This window comes from Lepus europaeus, unplaced genomic scaffold (genome assembly GCF_033115175.1).
Source record: "Lepus europaeus isolate LE1 unplaced genomic scaffold, mLepTim1.pri SCAFFOLD_3_1, whole genome shotgun sequence".
Classification (NCBI taxonomy): domain Eukaryota; kingdom Metazoa; phylum Chordata; class Mammalia; order Lagomorpha; family Leporidae; genus Lepus; species Lepus europaeus.
Window position 1 is genome coordinate 16,251,368 of NW_026909276.1, and position 24,914 is coordinate 16,276,281.

At 38.7% G+C, this 24,914-nt stretch overlaps 1 protein-coding gene and 1 pseudogene across 1 annotated transcript in view; one reads left to right on the forward strand and one right to left on the reverse strand.

Moving 5' to 3' along the window:
* Window positions 1–24,914, forward strand: part of LOC133755253 (sodium-dependent neutral amino acid transporter B(0)AT1-like) — a 628,988-nt gene that overhangs the window by 542,516 nt on the left and 61,558 nt on the right.
* LOC133755146 (calcyclin-binding protein-like) lies at window positions 910–1,796 on the reverse strand (annotated as a pseudogene).

The following is a 24,914-nucleotide window of genomic DNA, read 5'->3' on the forward strand; positions in this document are numbered from 1 at the left end:
CCTTTGACTCTTACATCTATCAGTGTGATCAATTGTGAACTGAAATTTATCACCTGGACTAGTGATATGGCATTGGTACATGCCACCTTGATGGGATTGTATTGGAATCCCCTGGCAGGATTCTAACTCCACCATTTGGGGCAAGTCTGATTGAGCATGTCCCCAATTGTACATCTCCTCCCTCTCTTTTTCTCATTCTTATATTTAACTGGGATCACTTTTCAGTTAAGATTTAAACACCTAAGAATAACTGTGTGTTAATTACAGAGTTCAACCACTAGTACTACAACAACAAATACTAAAAAGGATAAAGTATTACATTGTACATCAACAGTCAGCACAAGAGCTGATCAAGTCACTGTTTCTCATAGTGTCCATTTCACTTCCACAGGTTTACCCTTTGGTGCTCAGTTAGTTGTCACTGATCATGGAAAACAAATGATATTTGTCTCTTTGGGACTGATAGGCCATGATTTTCTGCCTCTAAATTACATTAGCAGGAAGCTGATCAGGAGAGCAAAATATGTCATACCCTATCCAGGAATCTCAATGATAGATGAAGGCATACATATTGGAGTCTTAATCCACTGCACTACAGCACTTTTCCCCTGACCTGCTTATTTAATTCTGTGATAGAGGGTATGACCTTTGTTATAACATTTTTGGGATTTTAATATTCATTTTGATACAATTGAAATGGTCTGCGCTTCACTTTCTGTTAGCTCATTTTTATTTCTCCTCCCAAGTTATTAATTTTTTCTTCCAGTAATAATAATAAGTTTTCATAATTAAAAAGTCCAGGCAATTTTGAGTTAAGATATGTTTAAAGTTTTTATATGTTTTCCCACTTGTTATGCTTATGTCTATCAATTAAATCTGGGCCATTAGATTTTTTTTTAATAAGCACATTTTATTTAAATAAATCTTCCAGTAAGAAATGGAGAATTCATTGCCTTTCCTTAAAGGGTATGTGAGTATTATCTGTCAAGTGACATATGCAGCTCAGCAACACTCCCTTGTTGGAAAGGTCAGCACTTCCACAGCACAGTTCCAACAGGACTCCAGTCTCAAAATTCCGTGTCTCCTTTGGCTTGCTTCTCTCTCGACTCCACCCAGGCTTTATTGATAGTTCGCTTCATGTCGTCGTCTCCATCTTCATAAATCTTCTTCAGCACATTCATATCAGTCCTTCACTAGGGTCTGTTTCTGTGTCGTAGGAGGGCTTTTCTTTTTCTTTGCATTCTTTTTCAACCCAAGTCAGGTAGTCCCATCGGGTGTTCTCTGCTTTTTTTCTACATAAGATAAGAACTGTGTCAGTCTTGACTTTTTTTGAACTGCCTTCCACTGAGATAGGTTTCAACAGATTGTTCAGGATCATGGAGTAATTCTTGTCATTTAAGTTCTTTACCGAAAGATCAAATGACCGCTCTGTGAAATGCACCTGCACGTTCTCCGTGGGAACGTGATGAACTCCAGTTAGAGTAATGTAGATTTTCACAAACTTATCTGACTGATCCCATCCGTAATTACTGATCTTCACTGTATAGCCCGCTGTGATGGGAGCAACCACAGAAGCCGGCTTCTCGTTGTCAAGTTCTGCTTTGCTCTGTGACTTCTGTTGCACCTTGTTCCTGATCTCTGTCTCAATCTTGGACTTCTCTGCTGTAAGGGCATCACGGACTCTTCTTCTGGTAGTCTTTTCCAGCAACGCCTTCACCTCTTCTAGATCCTTCTGTAGCTCTTCCAAAGCCGAAGCCATGGTCCGGCGGGGGCAGGCCCAAGGCCCAAGCTGCAGCGGCGCGAGTGACAGGAACAGGAAACGCCACCCCGAGCGCGCTCATTCCTTGCACCAACCCGCAGCCTGCGTGTGTACCCCACTGTGCGTGGCCCGCCTCTCACACACGGAGCCTCTGGAACCTTCAGGAGCCCACCCGCCTCGCTCAGCCCCACCCCGCCCCGCTCGCCCACCATTAGGTTTTTATGAAAGATTTATTTGTTATGTTGAAAGGTATCATTTCAGGGGGGAGGGGAGATGAGAGGGAGAATCTTCTATCCTCTCTTTCCCAAATGGTCACAAGAGTCAAGGCTGGGCCAGGCTGAAGCCGGGAGCCATGGGCTTCCTCCCTGTTTCCTAAATGGGTGAATGGTTCAGGGATATGAATCATCTTCTGCTGATTATGCAGACACACTAACAGGGAGCTGGTTCTGAAATGAGTGAGCCAGAACTCAAACTTGAGACTGTATTAGATATAAGCATGGCTGGTTGCAATTCAACCTGTGGCACCACAGAGCTTGCCCCAGGATATGATATTTTGACATATAAAGCATAAGTATTTCCTTAAAAAACCATTATTGCTTACAAAAATTGTCATTGGAAACTGGTTTTCTAAATTCCATACACAATTATTTAGAAACCTAGTTGGGAAAAATATTTTATATATGTCACAGGGTACTTATTAGCCAGCACTATAAATGTCAATTTTTTAAAAAAATTCACTGGTGATAGAAATAAATGGATTATTTCTTTGTCTTGTGATTTGTCTTTCTTGTCTCTTTTAATCTCTATAAGTTATTACCAAAACTGCACCTAATGTTTTTTTGTTAGTATCCAAAACTTTTTAAATGAAAAATCATTCATTTAAGAGCTGATGTGATGTTATGTTTGGGAAAAATGCTCATGAAACTAAACATCAGTAAAGTAGCAAAAAATTGGTTTAGCTTATAAAATATATTTTCATTTGACTGTAGACAGTTGTCAGTCATAAACAATTATCTTCTAAGTAAAAAACTAGACTAATTTATTGTCATTCTTTATGAGATGCTTATAATAAAATTCCAAGTTGTTTAGCAAAGGGGAAATAGAAATATAGGAATTCAGGCCGGCACCATGGCTCAATAGGCTAATCCTCCGCCTTGCGGCGCTGGCACACTGGGTTCTAGTCCCGGTCAGGGTGCCAGAATCTGTCCCGGTTACCCCTCTTCCAGGACAGCTCTCTGCTGTGGCCTGGGAGTACAGTGGAAGATGGCCCAAGTGCTTGGGCCCTGCACCCCATGGGAGACCAGGAGAAGCACCTGGCTTCTGGCTTTGGATTAGTGTGATGCACCGGCCATAGGACACCAGCTGTAGTGCCACAGCCGCGGTGGCCATTGGAGGGTGAACCAACGGCAAAGGAAGAGCTTTCTCTCTGTCTCTCTCTCTCTCTCTCACTATCCACTCTGCCTGTCAAAAAAAGAGAAAGAAATATAGAAATTCTTTTTGTGAAACATTGTTTAAATCCTAATGATCATTTATAAAAGAGAATGTACTAGAGTTTTTAAAACTTTAATATCAACTCTAAAATTTTAAGACACTGCTGAGTAACCACCCACTTTGTCCATCAGATGTATTTTATTAAACCATGTAATCTTGCATTCCCCAGTATAAATGATGGCACTCTCCCTTTGATTTTGTCTTATCTGTTCTGATGGATGCTCTACCTTATTAAACTTTGTTACCCCGATTACAAAAATTGGGTTTTATTTATTTGAAAGACAAATTTACAGGAAGGGCTTGAGAGAGGAAGGGAGGGAAGGAGGGAAGGAGAAGGGGAAGAGGGAGATAAATGGATAAAGAGAGAGAGAGAGAGGGAGGGAGGGAGGGGGAGAGATCTTTCTTCCATGGGTTCACTCCAAAAATGGCTACAAAGTCTGGGACCAGGCCAGGTATATTTTTATAATACACATTTTCCATGACTTTTTTTAAGAATCAGCCTATTCATGGATTTCATATTGTCTAGCATCCTAATATTTTCATAGTGTATATGTATGAGGATATAAAAAGTTTATAAAAAAGTAATTAAAAGGTAATGTTAATTAACCATAACTTTTGAAAGTTTCCTCACATATCAAAACATCATGTTGCATACCTTGAATATACACAAATATTGTCAATCATACTCTAACAATCTTGAAAAAATTAAAACTAAAAAAGAAGAAGGCTCCTATATTAAAATATAAATTCAAAATAACTTAGTAAACTACACATATCTACAGAATCAGAAAGGTTTTCATGGGATAGAAATAATTTTTAAAATACTGATAAATTTGGTAGCCAAAATTTATATTGCAAAAATTCAAATGCAGATTGTAGTCTGTCTCAAGAAAATGAAACTCAAGTACCAAATCAAAGGGTTCTCCTGCTCTTCTAAAACTGGGATAAAAACCCCAAGCCAAATAACATTTTTCTTTTTACCTGACCCAATCAATGTTACTGTGTTACTGGAAATAGTAAACCAAATAAGACACCCTAGGAACAGCTATGTAAGGAAATCAGTCTTGTATAAGACCTTGCAGACCACATATTTAGAAAACTCAGGGGAATTAGGTCCCAAAGGAAGCACAGAGGAACCAAGGGCAATATAATCAATAGTGCCCATCTCACATGATCTCCATACACAAAATCCGCATTATCCCTTGTGACCACCCTGCCCCCACTGCACAATCCGGGCAGATGTGCTGTGGCCACTACATGGCTGCCCAGAGATGGCGCTGGGGCTGAGAAGTCCCTGGAGCAGAGAAGGAACAGGATGTCAGGCGTCTTGGGTGCCAGTCGTGTTCCCAACCCACAAGTCTGAGGGGATCGAGGAAAGCATTGTGCCAGCACCAATATGACACCGACAGATTCTAGAGATGACCTCTAGGAGGCCTGTGCCATTCTAGTCCTTTAGCAGCTTCCATAGGCTCTGCCTTCCCCCTCTACAGACAACCTGGCTCACACATTAACCATGAAGCAGTTTGCAATTTCCTGTGTCCAGCATCTCCTAGTGAGTGAAGATGGAGTGCGGCAGATCCCAACTTATCTTGCGAGACTCCAAACAGCAAAGGTATATCCTAGGACCTTGCTTTCCTGAACTGACAGATGACTGACATCAAGACCCCTGAGTTTACATGGTGTGGGGGTCACCATGCCTGATTGGACAGTTTGCTTGGCAGTGAGCACACACAATATCACAAAAGCAGCCAGTCAACATCTTCCATAGCATGGACCCCTAAGTGCATGTTGTGCTGTATGGGAATAGCGACAGGCAAGGCCTGGATTCATGTAGGAGACTGCCTCCTTCTGGGTTCCACCTTCCCACAGCAGGAGGGCCTCTCCTTCCTGTTCTCCTGCCACCTGCTGGGATAGCCTCCTGTTGCATTATCCTTCTCCCTAGCAGGTCCTGTTGGAGCTTGCAGTAACCAGCTTTAGTGAGTTACAGTTCTGTTTATCAGCTTCTGGACCTATTTTTTCCCTCATATTTAGGCTCATTTTCCTGTTTAATACTTTTTGTTTTTGATATTGATTTAAAAAATGTTTAAAGATATCATATAATGTATTCCTTTTATTTCACAGAATTTAATACTTTTATTTCTCTTTTCTCATGTTGAAAGTTGTTTTCTAGTCTGCCTATTATCCTTGCAGGTTTTCTATTTGTTTCTTGTTGGTATTTGGTAATCTAGGGGACTTTATATTTCAATCTTTCCAGAAATCAAATTAACTTCATTCATCAGTTGTATTTATTTTTAGAAGTTATGGACTATGTGTATATAAATACTGCCAACATATTGATAATTTATTGTTTATAAATTGATCATTACACCTTATTCTTTTCTTTTTGCTCTTTTTTCCTGCTGATCACTCCTCCAAATAAGAATTTGGAGGTAGTGGAGGCATCATGGCCTAGGATTTCTTCCAGGGAGAAAGCTGTTAATGATCTTGTATTAATTGCATTGTTTGATCTAGGATCCCTTTTTTAAAGATTTATTTATTTGTTTGCAAGTCAGAGTTACTCAGAGAGAGAAGGAGAAGCAGAGAAAGAGAGAGAGAGGTCTTCAACTGCTGGTTCACTTCCCAGTTGGCTGAAATGGCTGGAGCTGATCCAAAGCTAGGAGCCTGGAGCTTCCTCCAGGTCTCCCATGTGGGTGCAGGGGCCCAAGGACTTGGGCCATCTTCTACTATTTTCCCAGGCCTTAGCAGAGAGCTGGATCAGAAGTGGAGCTGCTGGGATCCAAACTGGCACCCATATAGTATGCCAACACTACAGGTGGTGACCTTACCCACTATGCTACAACATCAATCCCATGTTCTAGGATCCTTTTAAAAAGCCTTGATGCAAATAAGAAAGCCACTACATTTTTACTATATTTCTAGCAGTATTGTTTTTACTAGATATTGAATTTTTGAAAGGCATTTCAACATTTAATCTTAATCATCATGCAATTTTTCTCTTGAAATTTTCACCTACCTGAAAAATTTATATGGCTTGGTTTTTTTAAAGTTAACCACTCTTGCACTTTTTTAAATATCTTACTTATTATTCATTATGGTTTCATATGTGATTTAATTTATTATAATAATGCTTCTGAAATCAGAGAAGATCCCCTAAAATGCACACTGAAGTGTGGCCCCTAAAAGTTCCCTAGAAATGCTATCCGGGGTGCCACATGTGCTACCGGAATGTGGGGTGCCATACAATTTCACCACTGGCTTATTACTAAATCCCCAATATTAATAAGCCCAAGAGGGTTCTTGCCTAATATTTAGAGAAGAATTATAAATACCAGCACAGATAAATGAGGCAGCGTGGTATGTTTTAAGCTTTTATTTAGTGAGAAAAATGCATAGGAGAGTGAGAGCTTTAGTTAAGAGAGGTGAACAGGGGTTCATACAAAGCACCAGGAACCAGCCACGTGGAAGAGCATCTAGGCCTGTACCTGGGCCAGGAAGCCTAGAGCACATGACCCAAAGGCCATGCACCCTAGAGGCAAAAGGCTACAGCAAGCCCCCTCCTGACAAGAGGCCGGGGAAGAAGAGTGGGCAGGATACACTGTGCCCCAGGCTTTTAACCCACTTCCAAAGGGGAGTAGTTAATTAACCTGATGGGCTGGTTGGTACCCAGGTGAGGCCAGGTAGGGGCATGAGGTCACACAGGGACATGGAAAAGGCATGGTCTTCCAGTTCACAAATCTAATCAATTTTAACCTATGTGGCACCTACTTTACTTTTTTTTATTTATTTTTTAAAACTTTTATTTAATGAATATAAATTTCCAATGTAGAGCTTATGGATTACAATGGCTTCCCCATCCCACAACCTCCCTCCCACCCGCAACCCTCCCCTCTCCCACTCAATCTCCTCTTCCATTCACATCAAGATTCACTTTCAGTCCTCTTCATATACAGAAGATCAATTTAGTATATACTAAATAAAGATTTCAAAGGTTTGCACCAACACAGAAACACAAAGTGAAACATACTGTTTGAGTACTAGTTATGGCATTAAATCACAATGTACAACATATTAAGAACAGAGATCCCAGATTTCAACTACCCTCAATTACACTCAGCAATGCAGAATTACTTCCCAACTGAGTAAAAAGAGAGAGAGAGAGAGAGAGAGAGAGAGATCCAGCAAGGAACAAGGGAGAGAACAATCTGGGTGAGTCACGTTTTGCACAGCCTTAAACGTGAAGAATCAAGCAGAGCTCTCTGGCCACACCCATCACAGCCTCTAAGGATCAATCAAAGCAGACAGCCACATAGAGGCATAGTATAACGAGAAAAAAACACCACAGCCAAAAAAAAACAAACAAACAAACATATATTATTTCCAACATGCCAAACAACAAACGTAGAAGCAGAGGTAACAAGAGCAAGGAAGACACTATGATGCCCCCAAATAAACAAGACACCCCAATCCAAGATTATGAAGATGAAGAGATAGAGGAAATGCAAGAAGCAGATCTCGAAAAATTGATAAGAACATTAAGAAGTTCTCAAAAACAAATTCTTGAACTACAGAAATCCTTAATAGACAAGATAGAAAATCTCTCTCGTGAAAATGAAATATTAAGGAGGAATCAAAATGAAATGAAACAACTAGTAGAACATGAAACTGTGATAGTGACAAGAAACCATACTGAAATGAAGAATTCAATAGATCAAATGACAAACACATTAGAGAGCCTTAAAAACAGAATGGGTGAAGCAGAAGAGAGAATATAGGACGTAGAAGACAGAGAACAAGAAAAGAAACAGTGAAACCAAATAAAAGAAGAAGAAATCAGAAATCTAAAAAATACTGTCAGGAATCTACAGGATACTCTTAAAAAACCCAACATTTGGGATCTAGGTGTTCCTGAAGGCATGGAGAGGGAGAAAAGATTAGAAGACCTTTTTAGTGAGATACTAGCAGAAAATTTCCCAGGTTTGGAGAAGGACAGAGACATCCTAGTACAGGAAGCACATAGAACCCCTAATAAACATGATCAAAAGAGATCCTCACCACGACACGTTGTAATCAAACTCACCACAGTGAAACACAAAGAAAAGACCCTAAAATGTGCAAGAGAGAAATGCCAGATTACTCTCAGAGGATCTCCAATCAGACTCACAGCAGACTTCTCAACAGAAACCCTACAAGCTAGAAGGGAATGGCGAGATATAGCCCAGGTACTAAGAGAGAAAAACTGCCAGCCCAGAATATTATATACTGCAAAGCTCTCATTTGTGAATGAAGGTGAAAGAAAGACCTTTCACAGCAAACAGAAATTGAAAGAATTTGTTGCCACTCAACCAACCCTGCAAAAGATGCTTAAAGATGTGTTACATACAAAAACACGGTCACCAATATGAAAGAAGGTAAAGGAAGGAAACCTCACAGCAAAAGATCACATGAAGTTCAAAACATATATTAGAAAAAATCTTTGGCAAATGACAGGGCAAAGTTACTCCTTCTCAATAGTCACATTGAATGTTAATGTCCTGAACTGTCCAGTTAAAGACCCCGACTGGCTGATTGGGTTAAGGAACAAAACCCATCTTTTGCTGCTTTGTTTCCAACAAACATACATACAGACCTAAATTGAAAGGCTGGAAAAAGATATACTATGACAACAGAAATGAAAAAAGAGCGGGCTTAGCCATCTTAGTATTGGACAACATAAACTTTACCACAAAAACTGTTAGGAGAGACAAAGAGGGGCACTATATAATGAATAAGGGATCCATTCAACAGGAAGATATAATGATTATCAATGTATATGCACCTAATAACAGGGCAACGGTTTATTTAAAAGACTTGTTAAGGGACTTAAAGGCAGACTTAGACACCAATACAATAGTTCTGGGGGACTTCAATACTCCACTCTCAGAGATAGACAGATCAACAGGACAGAAGACCAAAAAGGAGACAGTAGATTTAAACGACACTATAGCCCAAATGGATCTAACAGATATCTACAGAACTTTTCGTCCTACACACAAATCATTTACATTCTTCTCAGCAGTACATGGAACCTTCTCTAGGATTGACCACATACTAGGCCATAAAGCAAGTCTCAGTAAATTCAAAAGAATTAGAATCATACCATGCAGCTTCTCAGACCACAAAGGAATGAAATTGGAAATTAGCAACTTGGGAATCCCTAGAGCACGTGCAAACCCATGGAGATTGAACAACATGCTTCTGAATGAACAATGGTCATAGAAGAAATTAAAAGAGAAATCAAAAATTTTCTGGAAGAAAATGAGGATAAAAGCACAACATACCAAAACCTATGGGATACAACAAAAGCAGTGTTAAGAGGAAAGTTTATAGCAATAGGTGCCTACATCAAGACATTGTAAAGGCACCAAAGAGATGACCTTTCAAGTCATCTCAAGGATCTAGAAAATCTGCAGCAAACCAAACCCAAACCCAGTAGGAGAAGAGAAATAATTAAAATCAAAGAAGAAATCAACAGGATTGAATCCAAGAAAACATTACAAAAATTCAGCCAAACGAAGAGTTGGTTTTTTGAAAAAATCAACAAAATTGACACCCCATTGCCTCAACTAACTAAAAAAAGAAGAGAAAAGACCCAAATCAATAGGATCAGAGATGAAAAGGGAAACGTAACAACAGACACCACAGAAATAAAAAGAATCATCAGAAAATACTACAAGGACTTGTATGCCAGCAAACAGGGAAATCTATCAGGAATGGACAGATTCTTGGACACATACAACCTACCTAAATTGAGCCAGGAAGACATAGAAAACATAAACAGACTCATAACTGACACAGAAATTGAAACAGTAATAAAGGCCCTCCCAACAAAGAAAAGCCCAGGACCAGATGGATTCACTGCTGAGTTCTACCAGGCATTTAAAGAAGAACTAACTCCAATTCTTCTCAAACTATTCAGGGCAATCAAAAAAGAGGGAATCCTCCCAAATTCTTTCTATGAAGCCAGCATCACCTTAATTCCTAAGCCAGAAAAAGATGCAGCATTGAAATAGAATTACAGACCAATATCCCTGATGAACAGAAATGCAGAAATCCTCAATAAAATTGTGGCCAGTAGAATGCAACAACACATCAGAAAGATCATCCACCCAGACCAAGTGGGATTTATCAATGGTATGCAGGGATGGTTCGCAAACAATCAACGTAATACACTACATTAACAGACTGCTAAGAAAAAAACATATGATTTTCTCAATAGATGCAGAGAAAGCATTTGATAAAATACACCTTTCATGATGAAAACTCTAAGCAAGCTGGGTATGGAAGGAACATTCCTCAATACAATCAAAGCAATATGTGGAAAACCCACGGTCAACATCCTATTGAATGGGGAAAAGTTGAAAGCATTTCCACTGAGATCTGGTACCAGACAGGGATGCCCACTCTCACCACTGCTCTTCAATATAGTTCTGGACATTTTAGCCAGAGCTATTAGGCAAGAAAAAGAAATTAAAGGGATACAAATTGGGAAGGAAGAACTCAAACCATCCCTCATGGCAGACAATATGATTCTACAAATAAAGGGTTGGTAACCAGAATCTACAAAGAAATCAAGAAAATCCACAACAACAGAACAAATAACCCACTTAAGAGATGGGCCGAGGACCTCAACAGACATCTTTTCAAAGAGGAAATCCAAATGGCCAACAGACACATGAAAAAATGTTCAAGATCACTAGCAATCAGAGAAATGCAAATCAAAACCACAATGAGGTTTCACCTCACCCCGGTGAGAATGGCTCACATCCAGAAATCTACCAATAATAGATGCTGGAGAGGATTTTGGGAAAAAGGGACACTAACCCACTGTTGATGGGAATGAAACTGGTTAAGCCACTATGGAAGCCAGTCTGGAGAGTCCTCAGAAACATGAACATAACCCTACCATACAACCTAGCTATCCCACTCCTTGTAATTTACCCAAAAGAAATTAATTTGGCTAATAAAAAAGCCATCTGCACATTAATGTTTATTGCAGCTCAATTCACAATAGCTAAGACCTGGAACCAACCCAAATGCCCATCAACAGTAGACTGGATAATGAAATTAAACAAGACAAGTGTCTGCTAATACTAACTGATAGAATCAAAAAGGGAGAGAATGATCCAACATGGGAAGTGGGATACACAGCAGACTCATAGAATGGCAGACATCCTAAACAACACTCTGGCCTCAGAATCAGTCCTTAAGGCACTCGGATCTGGCTGAAGAGCCCATGAGAGTATTGTAGGCATGGAAAGCCAAGATATCATGGAAAAGAAAAAAAAATAAGAAGAAGACCTAAATGAAAGATCTCTGTGAGTGAGATCCCAGTGGAAAGAATTGGGCCGTCAAAGAAGGAGGTACCTTTCTCTGAAGGGAGGAGAGAACTTCCACTTTGACTATGACTCTATTGGAATAAGATCAAAGTCCGTGAACTCTAAAGGCTTCCATAGCTTTGGCAACTTATGACTAGAGCCTAGGGAGATTACTGAATCCATGAACAGGAGTGTTAAATTGTTAAGTCAGCAACAGGAGTCACTGTGGACTTACGTCCCATGTGGGATCTGTCCTTAATGTGTTGTCTAATGTGCAGTGATGCTATAACTAGTACTGAAACAGTATTTTTACACTTTGTGTTTCTGTGTGGGTGCAAACTGATGAGATCTTTACAAATTATATACTGAATCGATCTTCTGTATATAAAGATAATTGGAAATGAAAAAAAAACCCTGGTGTTAAATTGGAAATGGCATAAAAATTAATTAATTAAAAAAATATTATGTAGGATCTCTGTCTTTAATGTGCTGTACACTGTTATTTAACGCTATAACTAGTACTCCAACAGTATTTTTTTTCAATATGTGTTGCTATATGGGGGCAAACTGTTGAAATCGTTACCTAATATATACTAAAATGATCTTCTGTATATAAAGAGAATTGAAAATGAATCATGATGTGATTCGAAGGGGAGAGGGAGCAGGAAAGGGGAGAGTTGTGTTTGGGAGGGAAGTTTTGGGAGGGGGAAGCCATTGTAACCCATAAGCTGTACTTTGGAAATTTATATTCATTAAGTAAAAGTTTAATAAAAAAAGAAAGTTCATCTATTTGGTGCCTTTACAATTTCTTGATGTAGGCACCTATTGATATAAACTTTCCTCTTAACACTGCTTTTGCTGTATCCCATAGGTTTTGGTATGTTGTGCTTTTATCCTCAATTACTTCCAGAAATTTTTTGATTTCTCTTTTAATTTCTTCTATGACCCATTGTTCGTTCAAGAGCATGTTGTTCAGTCTCCATGTGTTTGTATGTGCTCTAGGGATTCCCGAGTTGCTAATTTCCAATTTCATTCCTTTGTGGTCTGAGAAGCTGCATGGTATGATTCTAATTCTTTTGAATTTACTGAGACTTGCTTTATGGCCTAGTATGTGGTCAATCCTAGAGAAGGTTCCATGTACTGCTGAGAAGAATGTAAATGGTTTGTGTGTAGGACGAAAAGTTCTGTAGATATCTGTTAGATCCATTTGGGCTATAATGTCGTTTAAATCTACTGTCTCCTTGTTGGTCTTCTGTCCTGTTGATCTGTCTTTCTCTGAGAGTGGAGTATTGAAGTCCCCCAGAACTATTGTATTGGTGTCTAAGTCTGCCTTTAAGTCCCTTAACAAGTCTTTTAAATAAACCGTTGCCCTGTTATTAGGTGCATATACATTGATAATCATTATATCTTCCTGTTCAATGGATCCCTTATTCATTATATAGTGCCCATCTTTGTCTCTCCTAACAGTTTTTGTGTTAAAATTTATGTTATCTGATACTAAGATGGCTAAGCCCGCTCTTTTTTCATTTCTGTTGTCATAGTATAACTTTTTCCAGCCTTTCAATTTAAGTCTGTATGTATGTTTGTTGGAAACATTTGTTTCTTGTAAGCAGCAAAAAGATGGGTTTTGTTCCTTAACCCAATCAGCCAGTCGGGGTCTTTAACTGGACAGTTCAGGACATTAACATTCAATGTGACTATTGAGAAGGAGTAACTTTGCCCTGTCATTTGCCAAAGATTTTTTCCAATATATGTTTTGAACTTCATGTGATCTTTTGCTGTGAGGTTTCCTTCCTTTACCTTCTTTCATATTGGTGACCGTGTTTCTGTGTTTCTGTATGTAACACATCTTTAAGCATCTTTTGCTGGACTGGATGAGTTGAGACAAATTCTTTCAATTTCTGTTTGCTGTGAAAGGTCTTTCTTTCACCTTCATTCACAAATGAGAGCTTTGCAGGATATAATATTCTGGGCTGGCAGTTTTTCTCTCTTAGTACTTGGGGTATATCTTGCCATTCCCTCCTAGTTTGTAGGGTTTCTGATGAGAAGTCTGCTGTAATTCTAATTGGAGATCCTCTGAGAGTAATCTGATGTTTCTCTCTTGCACATTTTAGGGTCTTTTCTTTATGTTTCACTGTGGTGAGTTTAACTATGACGTGTTGTGGTGAGGATCTCTTTAGGTAATGTTTATTAGGGGTTCTATGAGCTTCCTGAACTAGGATATCTCTGTCCTTCTCCAAACCTGGGAAATTTTCTGCTAGTATCTCACTAAAAAGGCCTTCTAATCCTTTCTCTCTCTCCATGCCTTCAGGAACTCCTAGAACTGAATGTTGGATTTTTTGATAGTATCCTGTTGCTTCCCAACAATATTTTTTAGATTTCTAATTTCCTCTTCTTTTCTTTGATTTGACTGTATATTTTCCTATTCTCTGTCTTCTAAGTCTGATATTCTCTCTTCTGCTTCACCCATTCTGTTTTTAATGCTCTCTAATATGTTTGTCATTTGATCCATTGAATTCTCCATTTCATTATGATTTCTCTTCACTATCACAGTTTCTTGTTGTACTAGTTGTTTCACTTCATTTTTATTCCTCCTTAATATTTCATTTTCATGCGAGAGATTTTCTATCTTGTCCATTAAGGATTTCTGTAGTTCAAGAATTTGTTTTTGAGAACTTCTTAATGATCTTTTCAGTTTTTTGAGATCCACTTTTTGCATTTCTTCTATCTCATCATCTTCATAATCTTGAATTGGGGTGTCTTTTTCATTTGGTGGCATCATAGTGTCTTCCTTGTTCTGGTTACCTCGGTTTCTGTGTTTGTTTGACATTGTGGAGATATTCTTGGTTTCTTTGCTGTGGTGCTTTTTCTTGTTATACTGTGACTCTAGATTAAGTGGACAGTCTGCTTTTGATGGATCCTTAAAGGCTGTGATGGGAGTGGCCAGAGAGCTCTGTTTGGATCTTCAGGGTTAAGGATGTGCCAAAGGTGACTCACCCAGATGGTTCTCTCACTCACTCTCTCCCGCTCTCTCTCTCTCTTTTTTTTTTTTGACTCAGTTGGGAAGTAATTCCGCACAGCTGAGTAGAATTGAGGGTAGTTGATGTATGAAATCTGGCCCCTGTGTGTATTCATCTGCTCTACCCCTGGCACCACACAAAGAGTTTATGCAGCCCTCAGTGTGGTTTCAAATTTCTCCGCAGTCTCTCACTGGGTTGCCAAGGTTACCAAGTTTGTGTACTTGGTGAGTTCTCTCACCCCCCCTCAGATTTTCACAGTCTCAGTTCATTAGCTCCACACTTTCACTAGGTCCTAACCTCCTGTTATTTCTCCCCACCAGAGAGGTTTTTCTGCTTGGCTAATGGCAGGTGCCACTTTACATATGTAAAATGGCACCTGCTCTTTGTCTTGCTCAGCTTTGTTTATTTTTTTATCTTTTATTTTATGAATATACATTTCCAAAGTACAGCTTATGGATTACAATGGCTTCCCTCCCCATAACTTCCCTCCCACCCACCACCCTCCCCTTTCCGTTCTCTCTCCCCTTCCATTCACATCAAGATTCATTTTTAATTCTCTTTATATACATAAAATCATTTTAGTATATATAAAGATTTCAACAGTTTGCCCTCACATAGCAACACAAAGTGAAAAAATACTGTTGGAGTCCTAGTTATCTTGCTCACTTTGTAAGGTGAGTGGACAGAGAGGCTAGTGTCCATGCCAGCTCCCCTTATTTATTCGTTTTTTTCTCTCCTCATCAGCCTGGTGAACTTTCCCCAGTGGGGCTTCAGGCCTCATTCCCTCTAGGCTCTTTCTGCCTTTCCCCACCAATGTCTCAATTTACCAAGGTTTTTGTCTCACTTCCCCTTCCAGTGCTGGCATGCAGATTCTGTGGTTGGGCTTCCATGTGGTGGGTGACCTGGCTCTCCCTGTAGGTCACATCCACTAAATCCGGAAGAGTTTCCTCTGCAATTTTCCCTGAGCCTTTTCCCGAGGCTACAGGAACTCCACTTTTATTAAACTATCTTTTCCTGGACTATTGGTGCCCGTCCTCACTAATCCACCATCTTGGCTCTGCCCCATTATTTCATCAATTTTATATTCAGCAATGTAGACTTTTCAGCATTACAAAGGGAATATTTCTATTTCTGAAGCCCTATTTCTGTTCAGAATGTGTAAGTCAATTTTTAGTTGTCTTTCATTATAATCCTGTGTTCTAAAAACCACCATTTTTTGCGGGGAATTTTTTTTAAACTTTTATTTAGTAAATATTAATTTCCAAAGTACAGTTTATGGATTACAATGGATTTTTCCACCCCATAACTTCCCTCCGACCCGCAACCCTCCCCTTTCCTGCTCCCTCTCCCATTCCATTCACATCAGCATTCATTTTCATTCTCTTTATATACAGAAGACTGATTTAGTATATATTAAGATTTCATCAGTTTGCACCCACACAGAACATAAAGTGTAAAATACTGTTTGAGTATTATTTATAGCATTAATTCACATTGAACAACACATTAAGGACAGATAGTCTACATGAGGAGTAAGTACATACCGGCACCTGTGGTTGAGTTAATAATTTGACACTTGCTTATGGCGTCCGTAATCTCCCTAGGCTCTTGTCATGAGTTGCCAAGGACATGGAAGCCTTTTGAGTTCACCGACTTCGATCTTATTTTGACAGGGTCATAGTCAAAGTGGAAGTTCTCTCCTCCCTTCAGAGAAAGGTACCTCCTTCTTTGATGGCCAATTCTTTCTACTGGGATCTCACTCACAGAGATCTTTCATTTATTTTTTTTTCCAGAGTGCCTTGGCTTTCCATGCCTAAAATACTCTCATGGGATCTTCAGCCAGATCTGAATGCCTTTAAAGGCTGATTCTGAGGCCAGAGTGCTGTTTAGGACATACGTCATTCCATGAGTCTGCTGTGTATACCCCTTCCCATGTTGGATCATTCTCTCATTTTTCATTCTATCAGTTAGTATTAGCAGACATAAGTCTTGTTTATGTGATCCCTTTGACTCTTAGTCCTCTTAGTGTGATCAATTGTGAACTGAAATTGATCACTTGGACTAGTGAGATGGCATTGGTACATGCCTCCTTGATGGGATTAAATTGGAATCCCCTGGCATGTTTTTAACACTACCATTTTGGTCAAGTCAGCTTGAGCATGTCCCAAATAGTACATCTCGTCCCTCTCTTATTCTCATTCTTATATTTAACAGAGATCTCTTTTCAGTTAAATTTAAACACCTAAGAATAATTGTGTGTTAATTACAGAGTTCAACCAATAGTATTAAGTAGAACAAAAAATACTAAAATGGATAAAGTATTAAATTGTACATCAACAGTTAGGACAAATGCTGATCAAGTCACTGTTTCTCATAGTGTCCATATCACTTCGACAGGTTTCCTTGATATTTGTCCCTTTGGGACTGGCTTAATTCACTTAGCATGATGTTTTCCAGATTCCTCCATTTTGTTAGATATGACCAGATTTCATTTTTTTTCACTGCTGTATAGTGTTCTATAGAGTACATGTCCCATAATTTCTTTATCCAGTCTACTGCTCACTTATAGATGGGCCAAGGACCTCAATAGATATTTTTCAAAAAATGAAAACCGGGAGAAAGCTGGACTGGGAGAGGACGCACTGTGACTAGAACCCGGCATCCATATGGGATGCTGCAGGCAGAGGATTAACCAAGTGAGCCACAGCGCCGTGAAGCAAGACCCCTACCTTTCACCTTACACAAAAATTCACTCAACATGGATTAAAGACTTAAATCTACAACCCGAAACCATCAAATTATTAGAGAGTATTGGAGAAACCCTGCAAGATATAGGTGCAGGCAAAGACTTCTTGGAAAAGACCCCAGAAGCACAGGCAGTCAAAACCAAAATTAACATTTGGGATTGCATCAAATTGAGAAGTTTCTGTACTTCAAAAGAAGCAGTCAGGAAAGTGAAGAGGCAACTGACAGAATGGGAAAAAATATTTGCAAACTATACTATAGATAAAAGGTTGATTACCAGAATCTACAAAGAAATCAAGAAACTCCACAACAACAAAACAAACAACCCACTTAAGAGATGGGCCAAGGACCTTAATAGACATTTTTCAAAAGAGGAAATCCAAATGGCCAACAGACACATGAAAAAATGTTCAAGATCACTAGCAATCAGACAAATGCAAATCAACACCACATTGAGGTTTCATCTCACCCCGGTGAGAATGGCTCACATTCAGAAATCTCCCAACAACAGATGCTGGTGAGGATGTGGGGAAATAGGGACACTAACCCACTGTTGGTGGGAATGCAATCTGGTTAAGCCACGATGGAAGTCTGTCTGGAGATTCCTCAGAAACCTGAACATAACCCTACCATGCAACCCAGCCATCCCACTCCTTGTAATTTACCCAAAGGAAATTAAATTGGCAAACAAAAAAGCTGTCTGCACCTTAATGTTTATTGCAGCTCAGTTCACAATAGCTAAGACCAGGGAATCTTGACTTGCATGTCAAACTACAGTTATTTATTTAGATTAGTCACCATTCCAATGCTTTACTACACAAGCATGTGTAACTTACACAGGACACAGGGGCTCCCAATATTTCTTTGGAGAGTGCTAATAGTGGTAAAAAATTCAAACTAGAGAAGAAATGGGTTTCATCATATGGTCTATATAAGCAGAAATTTGTTTGAATTGGAAAAGATATTAAGGATTCAAAATTATTTTCCAAATACATATTAAATGTTATTTTTTTCAAATACTGATGTCAATTGTTTTTAATAGTAGGTTTTTAATCTATAATCAACAATCTATATGAAAACAAGCACTTACAAAATCACAGTCCCAGATGTGCTGAGTAGGAAGGATATATTAGCCAGGTCCCACATCTTTATAGAACTACTTTTCATTAATATTTATAAAGATACAGCTCTGCATTTCCTCAAGCAACTTTTAACTAAAGCTCAGTAGTTTAATAATTTACCTCTCATCTGTTAATGTTAATTGTATAACATTATGTTAATGTTTGTTGTAATAGTTATTACAGCTCTAGTCATAAAGTTGCACAAATTTGGGGGCTTCTTACAATTTTTCTCTGTAATTTTCCCACATGCTTTGTTATTTCTCAACAGCCACAGATAGAACAGTGATTCTTCTGGAATATGTGTCCTGTTGAAGCAGAATCACTGTAGAAAAGCTATTTACTGGAGTCTGTACTGTGGCATGGCAGGGCAATCCTCAGTCTGGTGTGAGTCCTGGCTCCTCTACTTCTGATACAGCTCCTTGCTGATGTTTGGAGAGAGCATCAGAAATGGTCTGAGTTCTTCCATGCTTGTGAAAGACCCAGCATAAACTCCTGGCTATTGACTTAAGCCTGGCCCAGCCTTGGCCATTGAGGCCATTTGGGAGTGAACAAGTGGATGGAGGACTACTCTTCTAGCCTTTGCCCCCCCACTCTGTAATTATAACTTTCAAATAAATGAATGAATCTGTAATAAAGATCTGCCCTCAAGGAGACCCAACAGGCCAGTCCACTGCAGTGGCTTTCAATGTGGTAAGCCTGGGCTTCAGCAGAAGTCAGCTTGTGAAGAGCCCTGGCAGCTCTGCCAAGAGTTGGATCACTGGAAATGGACCTGCCCTGGAGTCGAAGGATGCCCAGGTCAGAGCCACAGATCTTATTGGCTCCAAGCTGAAAAGCCCTTCACTCAGCCCAACTTCCAAAGGGACCACTGCAGCTGAGGGTATGGTCAAGTAGGGTCAGCAACATTGCAGGCAGAACTGTAAATTTCTTGTTAGAGATGCCCCCTGCCTTTACCTGGCCAGCACTCCTCCCAGGCCAGCCAAGTAATGAAAGTCAACAGAGTGCCTTCCCCTAGGAGGTTCACACCTCCCTTAGGATATACCCCATGGGAAGAGATAGATAGGTCTGGGCCTCTTAACTTACAAGGCCTAAAACCCAACAGATTATTATCAAGCCCCTTCTATCAGGTTCTATTTGCCTCTCAATCAGAAAAATTACTTGTAGCTTAGACAGCACCTTTCTTAGCTCCTCTAATAATGACTCTGTCCTTTGTTCTAGACCCTGTCTAGTGCACTTGAGCCTCATTCCTTTGTAATCATAACCCTACTTTACCACCAATGGCTCTACTCCCAACCTGTGTGTACTGATGGTCCTCTTCCCCACTTAATGCTGTATAATTGTTCAGACCTGGTTAAGGCCACTCTTAGGATCATTGGTTACTATCCTCACCCTGTCTTTTATGACCTTGTCTAAATATGATCAGAGTCGGGGAACTTGGAAGGCTTCCATAGCCTTGGCAACTCATGACGACAGCCTAGGGTGGTTACTGGCGCCATAAACTAGAGTGTCAATTTGTTGGGTCAACAACAGGAGCCACTGTGCGCTTGCTCCTGATGTGGGATCTCTGTCCTTGATGTACTGTACATTTTGATTTAATGCTATAACTAGTACTCAAACAGTATGTTTCACTTTGTGTTTCTATGTGGGTGCAAACTGTTGAAGTATTTTATACTAAATTGATCTTCTGTATATAAATAGAATTGAAAATGAATCTTGATGTGAATGGAAGGGGAGAGGGAGCAGGAGAGGGGAGGGTTGCGGGTAGGAGGGAAGTTATGGGAAGGGGAAGCCATTGTAATCCATAAGCTGTATACTGGAAATTTATATTCATTAAATAAAAGTTACAAAAAAATAAAAAGCTGTTTACCTGCTATATTGTATTCCATTGTAGGAATAAATCAGTTTCTTACTGAAGGGCTCTGAGATTTCTACATGCACTGTCATAACATCCTTGTAAGTCGTTCTGTGTGTATGTAGGCCAAAGTACATCAGATTTAGAATTCCTGAATGCCAAGTTATAGCTGCAATTTTAATGTTTGTCAAATTAATGCCTAAGCTATATGTATATATCTATATTGTTACTAGCAACTTTTGTTCTCATTTCCTAAATTATGATTTTGTTGTTGAGACCAACAATTGTGACTATCTGAAGGAGATCAAATGATACCTTGTTTTAATTTTCAACTCTTTGATGACTTGATGACTAGTTATATTGCCTTCATAGGTTTTAATTATATATATACTTCCTCTGTAGCAGAAATAGACTCATATTTTATTAGTTTTTCCATAATTTTCTTATTGATATATGGATGTATACTCAAGATATAGATATATCAGAATTTTGTCTATACATATGCACATATATTCTCATAGTTTGTCTTTATATTTTCAATGCACATAAATTTTAAATTTAACTTTAGGTATATATATATATTTATCAAATTCTACATTTACAATTTTTTGTTTAGATCAGAAATAATCGGTTGATCCTGATATCCTATTTTCGCTGATATTTGATTCTTATAATGTTCACATATGCGCTTGCTAATTTTTAAAGATGAGAAGTGAAGCTTTAATTTAAATATTCTCCTATGAGAAGGCACCAATCCAGTACCATTTTAAAAGCTATTTTGGGCCGGCGCCGTGGCTCAACAGGCTAATCCTCCGCCTTGCGGCGCCGGCACACCGGGTTCTAGTCCCGGTTGGGGCACCGATCCTGTCCCGGTTGCCCCTCTTCCAGGCCAGCTCTCTGCTGTGGCTAGGGAGTGCAGTGGAGGATGGCCCAAGTCCTTGGGTCCTGCACCCCATGGGAGACCAGGAGAAACACCTGGCTCCTGCCATCGGATCAGCGCGGTGCGCCGGCCGCAGCGCGCCTACCGCGGCAGCCATTGGAGGGTGAACCAACGGCAAAAGGAAGACCTTTCTCTCTGTCTCTCTCTCTCACTGTCCACTCTGCCTGTCAAAAAAAAAAAAAGCTATTTTGACAAAGGTTTAAACAAACGAATTTAAGGGGGAGGGGAGATGGGGTTGTGGATGAGGGAATGAAGAGAAAGAGGTAGGAAAGAAGGAAGGAAGGAAGGAAGATAGGTAGGAAGGAAGGAAGGAAGGAAGGAAGGAAGGAAGGAAAAAGGGAAGGAAGGAAAGAAAAGAAGGAAGGAAGGAAGGGAGGAAGGAAGGAAGGAAGGAAGGAAGGAAGGAAGGGAAGCTGGATGAGAAGAGAAGCAGAAGAGAAAGTAGAAGATGAAAAGAAGTGAGAGTTTCTGTCTACTGGTTCATTCTCAAAATGTGGGGCTCAAGCACTTCAGCTATTATTTGCTGCCTTCCCAGGTACACTAGCAGAAAGCTCTGATCCAGCACATTCATAATTAATAGCAGAGGAATCCATTAGTTTAATTTTTTCTGTACTTATATCCCACTGCGTTCTTATAATTTTACAAATTTTAAGTTTGCAAAGATGAGTTGTCCCAGTTTACAGCATCTTTGACATTCTTGTTCTCCTATCATCTAAAGATTTTTGGAGAATATGAAAGTTCCATGAGTTACCTTTTGGTGTTTTGATTAAAAGTGTTGAATACAAATGATAATTTGGAGAACAACAGTTTTATTCTGCTCTTAATTTTCAAAATTTATTTTTAAATTGAAATTAACATTTATTTTTATCATACATTCATTCCATCTATTGAGAGGATCAAAAAGCTTTTCTTGTTCTATTTGTTAATGTTAATATAGTTTAGTTATATAAATAGCTGGTATTCTAGTGTTAAATCACTCTTACATTTAAGCACATAATTTATTCATGATCAGCTCAAGTTTAAAAAAAGCCTAAGTTATTGGTATCTCATTCGTTTATCAGAGAATAAGTCCTTCCCATTAATCCACCACAATCTCCTTACAACTTACCATCCAATATCAGGTATTGCTAAGCTAGTAGCCTATGTGTTTATAGAACCATAACAAAATATCAAAGACTAGGGGACACCGTACAATTCTAGAGGCTGGAAAGTCAAGGACCAACATGACACCAATTTTGCTCTTGGTGAGGACTCTGCTCCTGCCTTGCAGATAGCCACACATGCTGTATCCTCACATGTCTCTCCTCCAGGCATGCCTGTCTAGAACTTTTCTTTTTCTAGTTGAGCTCGCATCATGAAGGGCACATGCTCAAGACAACCTCACCCTAATTTCCTCCCCCACAAATCTATGTCCAAATATCATTATACTGGGAGTTAGGCTTCAAGACATTAAATTTGGAGAGACACTCTTTTTAAAGGAAATATTACTCTTTTTTATTTAGTAAATATAAATTTCCAAAGTACATTTTATGGATTACAATGGCTTTCCCCCCATAATTTTCCTCCCACTCACACCCCTCCCATCTCCCACTCCCACTCCCATTCCATTCACATCAAGATTCATTTTCAATTATCTTTATATACAGAAGATTGATTCAGTATATATTAAGTAAAGATTTCATCAGTTTGCACCCACACAGAAACACAAAGTGTAAAAATACTGTTTCAGTACTAGTTATAGCATTACTTCACATTGGATAACACATTAAGGACAGATCCCACATAAGTAAGTACACAGTGACTCCTGTTGTTGACTTAACAATTTGACACTCTTGTTTATGGCATCAGTAATCATTTGGAGAAACATTTAGTCCATATCAGGTGGGGAGAAAGAATTGTTACATTTGGCTCCTCCAGAAGTTATTCTCTGCCACAATAAAACAATATTTCTATAAACTAAAACAAGATAAGACCTTGCATTTATGAAGAAAAGTAAGTCTGTGGGTATTTGGATTTTGCAAAAAAAAAAAAAAAGCAAGTTGTTGGGATGTAATGTTTCTTTTTCTTATTTCGAATTTTTATTTGTGTGTCATATGAATACCCAAATCTACTTGCTTAGCAAAGTTCAGCAACACTACATTGTCATTAACTAGAGTTACCCTATTGTATAACAGATCCTCCTATCCAACTAAACAGTAGTGTGTTTTCACTATCACACCATTTCCCATGTATGAGCCCCAACTAGCCATTATCGTACTCTGCTTTTGTAACTACACTTTTCTCATTCCATATATTAGTTAGATCATGTAGTGCTGTCTTTCTGTGCCTGGCTATTTAATTAGGCATAATATCTGATAGCTTCATTTCTGTTTCTGCAGGGCAGGAAACCACCTCCCCATCAAAGTTGGAAAGCATTCCATCATTTAAATACAAGCGCACCTCAAAAAGTTCATGGAAAATGGAATTAAAATATGTTTAAGTACAAAGAAATTTACACACACACACACACACATATGTTCAAAGAGTTTTTAAGAAAAGTCTAGAGAAATTACCCATGGTTCAAAAATGTTTGCAGTAAAATAGCTTTTCCTTGATTTGCATTTCAAACAAACATTTTAAGGTACATGTTATCACATTTTCTTTATCCATACATCCACTGATGGACATTTAGGTTGCAATTATAACATGGTTTGTGTAAATAATGCTGCCATGAAAACACAGTGAATCTCTCTCTTTGACATTCTGATTTCATGTGCTTTGTATATATTCCAGAGATATTGTTGCCACAGTATATGATGGCTCTATTTTTAATGCTTTTGAGTCTTCCATAGTGTTTTCCATAACAGACCTGTTTTTTTTACATTCTTGCAAGGGAGATACCAGGTTCCCTTTTTCTCCATATTTTAACCAACATTCTCTCTTTTTTTTTGTTTTGAAAATAGCCATTTTATCAGGTGTGAGATATCTCCTTGTGGTTTTAATTTGTATTTTCCTAATGACTATTGATGTTACGCACATTTTTATATTTACCTGTTGATCATTTCTATGTCTTCTTGTGAGAATTGACACTTCATGTCCTTTAATAATTTATTTTATTTCTACTGAGTTGTTCGAGTTCATGGTGTCCTTTTGTATTTTGTTTATAAAACCATTATTTCATTACGAAAATTATAATGTTGAGTCTAAGGAAAACAGAAAACATAAATCTTGAAATTATTCTTGAATTATTTCCACATCAGTGCATGATTTTCTTTGGTAAAATTAGAGTCATGTAATTCAGTATCTACCAGTATATTTGCATTGCCAATTTAGTAATTTTTAATTTTCTTTGGTTATGTTTCACTCTTTGTTTTTTCTCTTTCTGTATCGTCTCCTGAGCATGAGAGAATATATTTATTCTTCTGGTTAATAACATATTTCTTATTTTTAGTCTTTCTTATTTTATTTTCCAATAAGATAATTATGACTGATATTTCAATGCATTATTAATTGGGGTCATAGTTAATTCATTTTATTATTTTTTTTTTATTTTTTCAAAAGGCAGAGAAACAGAGAGACACCATGTGCTGCCATCTAGTGTTTCACATCACCAACGACAAGCAATCAGGACTGGACTGGGCCATACTAGGAGCCAA